Here is a 10528-nt window from a genome sequence, read left to right as displayed (position 1 = left end):
AAAGGTTCAAGAAACTAGGTATGGATAGAGTTCTAGAAAATTACAAGTTTGCCAGGAAGGAGCTTAAGAATTAAATTAGGAGAGCTAGTAGGAGCCATGAAAAGGCCTTGGTGAGCAGGATTAAGGAAAACACCAAGGCATTCTACAAGTATGGACAAGAGGATGAGCCATGTCAGAATAGGACTGATCAGGTGTGATTGTGGAAACGAGTGAATGCAGTCAGAACAGGTATCAGAATACTTGGTGAATAATTTGCTTCAATATTCATCAGTGAAAAGGACCTTGGCAATTGTGGGGATGACCTACAGTGGACTGAAAAGCTTGAGCATATAGAGATTAAGAAAGAGGATGTGCTGGAGGTTTTGGAAGCATCAAGTTGGTTAAGTCACCGGGACCAGATGGGATATGCCCCAGGTTACTGTGGGAAGTGAGGGAGGAGATTGCTGAGCCTCTGGCAATGATCTTTGCATCATCAATAGGGACAGGAGAAATACCAGAGGATTGGAGGATTGCAAATGTTATTCCCTTGTTCAAGAAAGGGAGTAGATAACCCAGCAAATTGTAGACCAGAGAGTCTTACTTCAGTGCTGGGAAAGCTATTGGAGAAGATCCTGAGAGGCAGGATTTATGAGCATTTGGAGAGACATAATTTGACTGGGGATAGTCAGCATGGCTTTGTCAAGGGCAGGTCATGCCTTTCAAGCCTAAATGAATTCTTTGAGAACGTAACAAAACACATTGGTGAAGGTAGAGCAGTGGATGAAGTGTATGTGGATTTCAGTAAAGCATTTGGTGAGGTTCCCTATGCAAGGCTCATTCAGAATTTAACGAGGCATGGGATCCAAGGAGGCCTTGCTTTGTAGATCCAGAATTGGCTTGCCCACAGAGGGCAAAGGGTGGTTGTACATGGTTCGTATTCTGCTAGGAGGTTGGTGACCAGTGGTGTTCCACAGGGATCTGTTCTCTTTGTCATTTTTATAAATAACCTGGATGAGGAAGTAGAAAAGTGGGTTAGTAAGTTTACCAATGACACAAAAGTTGGTGTGTTATGGATAGTCTGAAGGGTTGTCAGAGGTTACAGCAGGATATCGATAAGATACAGAACTGGGCTGGGAAGTGGCAGATGGATTTCAACCCAGAAAAGTGTGAAGGAGTTCGTTTTGTAAGACAGAGTTGAATACAGAAGATAATATTAATGGTAAGACTCTTGGCAGTGTGGAGGATCAGCAAGATCTTGAAATCCCTGTCCATGGGACACTCAAAGCTGCTGCATAGGTTGACAGTGTTGTTAAGAAGGTGTATGGTGTTTTGGACTTCAGCAACTGTGGGACTGAGTTCAAGAGCCATGAGGTAATGTTAAAGCTATATCAGACCTTAGTTAGACCCCACTTGGAGTACTGTGTTCAGTTCTGGTCACCACACTACAAGAAGGATGTGGATACTATAGGGAGAGAGCAGAGGAAATTTACAAAGATGTTGCCTGGATTGGACAGCACACCTTATGAGAATAAGTTGAGTGAACTTAGCCTTTTCTCCTTTGTGGTGAACTATGTGCCTGTCTGGACACGCCCCCTGCTGACTGCTCCTGTGGCTCCTCCCACAGGCCCCTGTATAAAGGAGATCTGAGGCCTGACACTCGGCCTCAGTTTCCAGGACATTGTATGATAGACACTCACTCCTGGTTCCTTCTTCCAGTCAATAAAAGCCGACATCTCGCCTTACGTCTCAGTGTGAGTTATTGATGGTGCATCATCCTTGGAGTGATGGAGGATGAGAGGTGACCTGATAGAGGTGTATAAACTGATGAGGAGGCATTGATCGTGTGGATAGCCAGAGGCTTGTTCCCAGGGCTGAAATGGCTAACATGAGGGGGCATGGTTTTGTGGTGCTTGGAAGTAGATACAAGGGGGATATCAGAGTGCCAGTGACAGTGGCAGAGGTGGACACAATAGAGTTTTTAACAGACTCTTAGATAGGTACACGGAGCTTAGAAAATAGAGTGCTATGTGGTAGGGTGATTCTAGGCAGTTTCTAGAATAGGTTACTTGGTTGACACAATATTGTGGGCCAAAGGGCCTGTAATGTGTTGTAGATTTCTATGTTCTAAAGCTGCCAAATGCTCCTCATATGTTAACCCCTTCATTCCCAGAGTCATCCGCATGAACCTCCTCTGGACTCTCTCCAATGTCAACACACACTTTCTGAGATATGGGGCTCAAAACTTTTGAAGATACTCCAAGTGTGGCCTGACTAGTGTCTTATAAAGACTCAACATTGTTTCTTTGTTTTTACATTCCATTCCTCTTGAAATAAATGACAGTATTGTGTTTGCCTTCTTTACAACAGACACAGTAGATCGGTGTTTCCTTACCAGGCTGTGACGCAGCAATCAATATACTCTTCACTACACGTTTATAGAAGTTTGTCCAAGTTTTAGATGTAATGCCGAATCTTCGCAAACACATATGCGTTCTTCATAATTGCACTTATGTGCTGGGCCCAGGGTGGGTCCTCCAAAATAATAACACCGAGGAATTTAAAGTTGCTGACTTTCTCCACCTCTGATCCTCCAATGAAGACTTGCTCATGGACTGGCTCTGATTTCCTCCTCCTGTGGTCAATAAACAGCTCCTTGGTTTTGCTGACATTGAGTAAGATTGCTGACATTTGTTGTTATGACACCTGTCAGGCATTGAAACTGCAGCTGGTCTAGCCCATTAAATCAATAATTCCAATATCAATCAAAGGCAATCAACATACTTTTGTCTGATAACACTGTTACCCTGCAACAATGCAAATTTACCTTCTGTGTGCAGCAAGCACACTGGTGCAGTTTTGGCCTGAGTAACCAAGCTCTTTCCTACCCCTGTACTTCCTAACAAAGTTGGTATCAGCACAGTGGCAGCACAGAGTTAGCTTGGGAATGAGATCCAGTACTTTGTTACGTGTGTGTGCGCGAGCGCCCTTAACTCCTGGCAGAATCGTCGGGGCGCTGTCATGGCAAGCTTTTTGCACCAATCTTTTTGGTGATTGCTCATCATACAGCGTGTCTTAGGCATCTGAAACCTGGCGGAGCCCACCCCTCTCCAGGGTTGTTTTTTTTTTACGAGGCTGAGTTGCTCCCTCAACGCTCAACCCAGGCACAGATGGAGAGCCTTCAAGGGAGCTGGCCGGATTCAAAGTCGGGACCTCTTGCCCCGAAGTCCGGCGTTGATGCCACTACACCACCATTTGTTATGTATTTCAGGGCAACTAACCTGACATAGCCAGAGGCAGCATATGAAAGTAAAAATAAATAAATAAATATGTGGCATTTTCCATATTGAAGTAGTGATGACGATGATGACGATTTACGTATACCATACAATCTGGTGCTAAAGTGTATGAAAAGTCAAGTAGGGAACATATCCAAACCAAGAAAGTTGCAGACACAGAACTAACAGGAAATGAAACAGAACTTTAGTATTGAGGATGGGGACTGACAAGCAATAGTGAATGAGTTGTGGAGAAGATAAATAGATCACTGACACAAAAAAAAAGATCTTATTTCCATAGAAAAATAGACAGAGGGAACGACATGCTGCTTAAAAGAAATAAATCATCTTTAAGTAGTAAGAAGCACTTTAAGCAGTTGCTGAGAAATAACCGAGCAGAAGGATCATCGTCTACTCTAGACATCTGGTTATATTATTGAAAGATGAGAATCTATATGAGGGCAAACCACATCAAGGAAAATAAAACACATTACGTTCGGTACACACACAAAATGCTGGAAGAACTCAGCAGGTCAGGCAGCATCTATGAAAAGGAATGACAGAAGGGTGGGACCCTGAGGCAACAGTCATTGTACCATAACAGACAAACATTTATTTAACTGAATCTTTTACAGAATTGTGCCAAAACAAAATACATTTTTTTTTTGCCTTCATCTAAGTGGATGCAATGTGACAGATTCAGTCTGCTGGGTGGAGCACATTTTCCCCAGGCTGTAACCACCCCCCCCCCCCACCACCACCACATACACCCACTCACGATGTTCCCAGGTCATCCAAGTATTGACCAGAGGCCAGAGTCTATTTGTTGGGCACTTGCAAGAAGCAAGAACTAGAACCTTAGTCAGTTTCTTTCCTTCGATTCAGTGAACGCTGGCCCATTATTATTACCTCCTTCTGGAGTGACATCTTGAAAAGAGCAGGTGAGAAAAGAAGTCAATTAAAAGCAGTAAGATTTCAAACAAATCAATTAACTTTTGGCTGTTAAACTTCTTAACGCCCTAATCCTGAAGGCAGAAAATAAAACAATGAGGGAGGATTTTGCTACCTGCTGTGTGCAATGAAAATAACAAATTATTCTTGAGAAGCAGGTTTACTTTCTCCCCTCACACATAGATGCCATCAGAAGCTTCCTGCCAATTGGATTATTGCAAGAGATATGAGAGCAATCGAAGTGTACAGAACAGGAAAGGTCATTCAGTCCATAGTAGAAACAGAAAATGCTGAAACACTCAAGTCATGCAAAAAGAAACTATAGATGTTTGAATCTGGAGCAAAACATAAAAAAACTACTGGAAGAAATCAGTAGGACATCAGCATCTGTGGAGACAATGAAGTGGTTGATGTTTCAGGTCGAGCCCTTGCATCAGAACTCCTTCTCTCTTTCAATATTTGTATTAGTTTCTGCATAAAGGAATACAGAGTTCAAGAAGATATAGATTATAAGTCAAAAAAATAGAACCAAATACATTGTATTAAAAATACAGTTACAATCACAAAACCCTGTATTCATAAAAATTAAATTAAATTGTAATATTGAAATATAATAATTTTGTTATACAGAAAAAAAATCTAAACCCACTACCAAAGCCAGAGCTGTTAGGAAAAGCAAGAAAAATGGAAAATAAAACTCTTATCATATAATAGAATATATTATTAGCCACCATCTGTACTTTAACAACAAATCCAAGGTTTTGAAAATAACTCAAAAATGTTCACAATGTATAAAAGTCCTGACTAGATTCAAAAACTGAACATTGGATCTTCTCTAATTTTAAGCATGACATAATATCCCGTAACCATTGAGCATCAGTGGATGGAACAGCATCTTTCCATTTAAGCAAGAGTGCCCTCCTAGTTATAGGAGCAGTAAAAGCCAAAATATGCAAATCAGGTGTCTCCAAAATAGTCTTTTCTTTCAACAATACCAAATAATGCGGTCAAAGGGCTAGGCTTAAAATTTACCTTAAAAAGTACCGAGAAAGTATGGAATACTTCCTTCCAGTATCTTTCAAAGCTCGGACATGTCCAGAACATGTGAATTAATGAAGCTTCTCCATTATTACATCTATCACAGAAAGAGGATATATCTGAATAAAAACGAGATAGCTTATCTTTAGACATGCAAGCCCTATGAACCACTTTGAATTGTAAAAGGGAATGACAGGCACATATCGATGAAGTGTTAACCAATTTAAAAATTTCATTCCAAGTTTCCTCAGAAATTGAAGTCTGTAAATCTTGTTGCCAAAGATTTTTAATTTTGTCTATAGGAATATTTCTCATTCCTAACAACATACCATATTAAATTAAATCAAAAATTGCATCTAATAAGTCCTTATCAGAACTTATAGGAAATGTATATAGCTGAGAACGCAGAAAGTCTCTAATTTGTAAGGACTCCTTCAAGTGAAGGGTGGAAAATCAGTACTGGCAATGTACACATAAGATGCAGGAGACCATTCAACCCGTCAAAATGACTGATCCATTTCCCTTCTCAGCCCCAATCTCCTGCCTTCTCCCCGTATCCCTTCACGCTCTGACCAGTCAAGAATCTATCAATCTCTGCCCTAAGTACACCCAATGACTTGGCCTCCACCGCCACCTGTGTCAACTAATTCCACAGTTTTACCACTCAGGCTGAAGAAATCCCTTCTCATCTCCGTTCTAAATGGGTGTCCTTCTATTCTGAGGGCTGTGTTCTCTGTGTCTACACATGAAATAAATTTTAAAATGTTAGTCTGTCCACCAATAGTTTTCTGCATAAAGAAGGGAGCATAGTACATGGGCTATTGAAACTATTAAGTATCGCTGAACCATTGGTTCTGTTACTGTATGTCAACTTGAATCAAGACTGAATAAATGAACTCCACCCAACTTTACTTTTCACATCTCAAGCAAGCTCTCCTGGCTGGTCAACAAGCTGTGATTTAGTGATTCTTTTATCAGGCTCAGAATAGAGGGGTGTCCTTTTAAAACTGAGATGAGGAGGAATTTATTTCGCTAGAGGGTGGTGGATCTGTGAGATTATTTGCGACAGGCAGCTGTGGAAGACAAGTCATTGGGAATATTTAAGGCAAAGGTTGATAGATTTTTGATTAATCAGGGCATGAAGGGATATGGGGAGAAGATAGGAGATTGGGGCTGAGAGGGAAATGGATCAGCCATGATGAAACAGTGGAGCAGATGCAATGGGCCAAATGGACTAATTCTGTCCTATATCTTACAGTCCAAAATTCTAAGCAGATATCCTCACTTCAACCAATTTGACTAATCCATTCAGTTACGTGAAATAAGATATTCTACTCACTTGCAAGCTAAATCATTAACAATTAATGAATTCAAATAGCTGACCTTATGTTGGTCAGGCAGTCAGGATTTCAGTAATAATATTATTTTTAGGGATTCCAAATAATGTGCATGTTATTCTGTCAAGCAAAACGCATTCCAATTGGGATATAAAATCATGCAAGCACTCTGTAGTCACGGTGTACGCTCGCAGGACTCGACCCAAGTGTGGAAGAACGGCTGGCTTTCTCTGTCGTGGGAGGGGTCGCAGGCACCAACTAACCCGGGTGCGATGGAAGGCAGCTTCAGTCCCAGGGAGCACTAACAATGACTCAACACCAGGAGCAGAGAGCGGCAGGTTCTCAATGAAGAGACAGAAACAGTGGTTAAGCGTAGGAATACCAAGAGCCTCAGAGGAACAACTGAGCAACACCATGAAGCAAATCATTCCCTCCAACACAATGACTCCACTAGGACACTGAATTTGAATTCTCCTTAAATACTCATAGACAGTGGGAAACACGAGACAGTCACAATTAAGTTTAAGCCAAAAGCACAATAGCTTAATGGCTCTAGTCAAGATAATGATTAGTGCTCAAGAACCCTAGAAACTCAACAGTGTATGACAAGCAGTAGAGCTCATGGGGTACTTTCTCCCTGAGGCCAGAAACTGATGGTCCAGGGAGCTCTCGAGGCTGGTCTGAAAAACACAAGGCAGGCCTCATGCTCTCAGGGCAGGGCTGGAAAATCCAGAATAGATCTGGCATGAAACTCAGGAGTGTAGCATATAACTCGGGAAATCAAGCATAACATGGGAGACTTTATGAGCCTTGTTGGCCCAGAGAACCTCAGAAAAACTCTTGAACGGAGACTGGAAGCTTGGAACATACACTTGGAGTGCCGTCTCCTGGTAACCGGAAACTCCGCTGGGTCCATAGTCAGTGGAGACAACCGGTCACAGTTTATGCTTGCAGAACTCGGCCCAAGTGTGGAAGAACAGCAGGCTTTCTCTGTCAAGGGCATTGCTGGCAGCAACTCAACTGGGTGGGGCAGAAGGCAGCCTCAGTCACGGGAGGGCGCTGACAACGACTCGACCCCAGGAGTGGAAAGCAGCAGACTCCCCGTGAAGAGACAGAAGCCAGAGGTTAGACAGTAGGAATACTCACAGAGCCGCTGAGGAAATGACTGAGCAACACCACAAGACAAATCATTCTCCTCAACACAATGACTCCCCAAAGGCACAAAACAAGAGTCTTATAATAATCATTGAATGTGGGAAACATATGCCAGTCACAAATAACTTACAAGGTTAAACTGAAAGCACAAGGATTTAACAGCTCAAGCTAAGATAATGATTAGTAGATGTAGATGCTCAAGAATCCTAGAAACTCAATGCTCTACAACAAGCCAAAGAGCAGAGAACATAGAAAGCTACAGCACATTACAGGTCCTTCAGCCCACAATGTTGTGCCAACTATGTAACCTACTCCAGAAACGGCCTAGAATTTCCCTACCGCACAGCCCTCTATTTTTCTAAGCTCCATGTACCTATCTGAGACTCTTCAAAGTCCCTATTGTATCTGCCTCTACCACCTTCACTGGCAGTGCATTCCATGTACCCACCACTCTCTGTGTGAAAAACGTACCCCTGACATCCCCCTTGTACCTACTTCCAGGCACCTTAAAACTATGCCTCCTTGTGTTAGCCATTTCAGCCATGGGAAAAAGCCTCTGACTACCCACATGATCAATGTCCCTCATCATCTTATACACCTCTATCAGGTTACCTCTCATCCTCTGTTGCTCCAACCAGAAAAGGCCAAATTCACTCAACCTATTCTCATAAGGCATGCTCCCCAATCCAGGCAACTTCCTTGTAAATCTCCTCTGCACTCTCTCTACAGTATTCACATCCTTCCTGTAGTGAAGTGGCCAGAACTGAACAGAATACTCCAAGTGAGGTCTAAGTACAGTCTGTAACATTACCACACGGCAAAGAGCTGATGACAAGATGATTTTCAGCTACAGCATTTCTGTTATTTCTCTATTCATTTTACTTTGATATGAAGGAAGTTTAGCTTTAAGTTCATATTTATGTTGGTTAGATAATAGGAAACATTTCCGAGTAGTAGAACTATCTGAAACTAGGCAACACGTCTCGCAATAGGGTAAGGTGTAAGAGGTTTAGAAGGAATCTAAGGAAGAAATGGGGGTGGTCTGAATCTGGAGTACACTGCCAAATGGGTGGTAGAGGCAGGAACTCTTCGCTACATTTAGGAAGTATCAGAATGAGGATCTGATTTTAAAAAAGAATAAGGATCTGAATTGCAACTAAGTAGAAGTGATCGGTAATCACTGGTGCTGTAAAGTGATTGCACTAACTGTTACGCTACCGTGCTTTCTAACGCTGCCTTAGGCTTTGCCATTGGTGTTGCCCTATTCACTACCACCATTGCACTGGGAATTCCACCAATCAATCTTGAGTTTGCATGGGAAATAAATAAACACATCAATGTGATAAATTTGATTGTTGTGAACAGATAAAGGTTGGGTAATTGTATGAACTGGCTCATTGACTACACTAACAAGACTAAAATCTTGTTAGTTTTAAACTGCCATGGACATTTGAACATAAGCATGCACAGACCCAGTGGGCCCCATCAATACTGTCCCAAGCTTCGTAAAATGCCTTCTCCACCCTCTGAGTAAAGTTGTTAAATTTAAACTACCTGTTCACCTTTGTTCTTATGAGACTCGAGAAGGTCTATCAAAAGCTCTAATGGCATTCCATTCGCCTAAACCCTTTAGAAATGTTCAAAACAAGGCCCACCCGACCCAGTCTTTATTCAAGTGTCAATATTTCGAACGTCCTTAATTCACCCTTGTAGCTCAGGTGCCTAATGTTTGAATTAGCTTAGATGCATTCCTCTGCAGCCTTTCAAGAAGCAAAATGTCCATATTACTCGCTGTACAATATTGTCTAGATTTAGAGTCTCCTACAAACTCAACCTGGTTTCTGGTCCTTATGTTGGCCCTATTCCTAATAAGAGAAGAACACAAAAAAAACAGAAAAAAGAGTGTGCCTCCTGATCCCTCATGTCTGCCCCCCCCCCCCCCCGTTCAAGATTTCATGTCTGACCTATGCCTGGCACCAGTTCCTTGTTTGTACAAGCACCCCTTAGCCTTTGCTATGCAAATCATTCAATAAATTATCTGCCTTCTCTTTAAATGATACAAATGAATCAAAATCAGGTTTAATTTCTCTGACATATGACATGAAATTGCTGATTTGTGGCATAGAACTACAAATTACAATAAGATATTTTCATCTCAAGAGGTCTCGAATTCAAGAGCAGGGATGTGATGCCATGAGGCACTGGTGAAGCCTCACCATGAGTATATGAACAGATTTGGGCTCCTCATCTAAGAAAAGATGTGCTGGCATTGGAGAGGGTTCAGAGGAGGTTCACAGGATGATTCCAGGAATGAAAGGGTTATCATATGAAGAATATTTGATGGTTCTGGGTCTGTACTCACTGGAATTTAGAAGGATGGGGGTGGGGGGTGAGTATCTGATTGAAACCTTTTGAATGTTGTAAGGCCTAGACAGAATAGATGTGGAAAGGATGTTTCTCATGATGGGAGAGTCTAGGACAAGAGGGCACAGCCTCAGGATGGAGGGGCGTCCATTTAAGACAGAGATGCAAATGAATTTCTTTAGCCAGAGGGTGGTGAATTTGTGGAATTTATTATCACTGTGGATAACAGCTGTGGAGGCCAGGTTGTTGGTGTACTTAAGGCAGAGCTTGATGGGTTCTTGATTGGACACTGCATCAAAGGTTACAGGGAGAAGGACAGGGAGTGAGGCTGAGAAGGGGAAAGAAGGATCAGCCATGATTGAATGATGGAGCAAACTCAATGGGCCAAATGGCCTAATTCTGCTTCTATGTTTTATGGTCTATTTTGTG

Source organism: Hypanus sabinus, chromosome 6 (assembly GCF_030144855.1).
Source record: "Hypanus sabinus isolate sHypSab1 chromosome 6, sHypSab1.hap1, whole genome shotgun sequence".
Lineage (NCBI taxonomy): Eukaryota > Metazoa > Chordata > Chondrichthyes > Myliobatiformes > Dasyatidae > Hypanus > Hypanus sabinus.
This window is presented reverse-complemented; position numbering follows the sequence as displayed.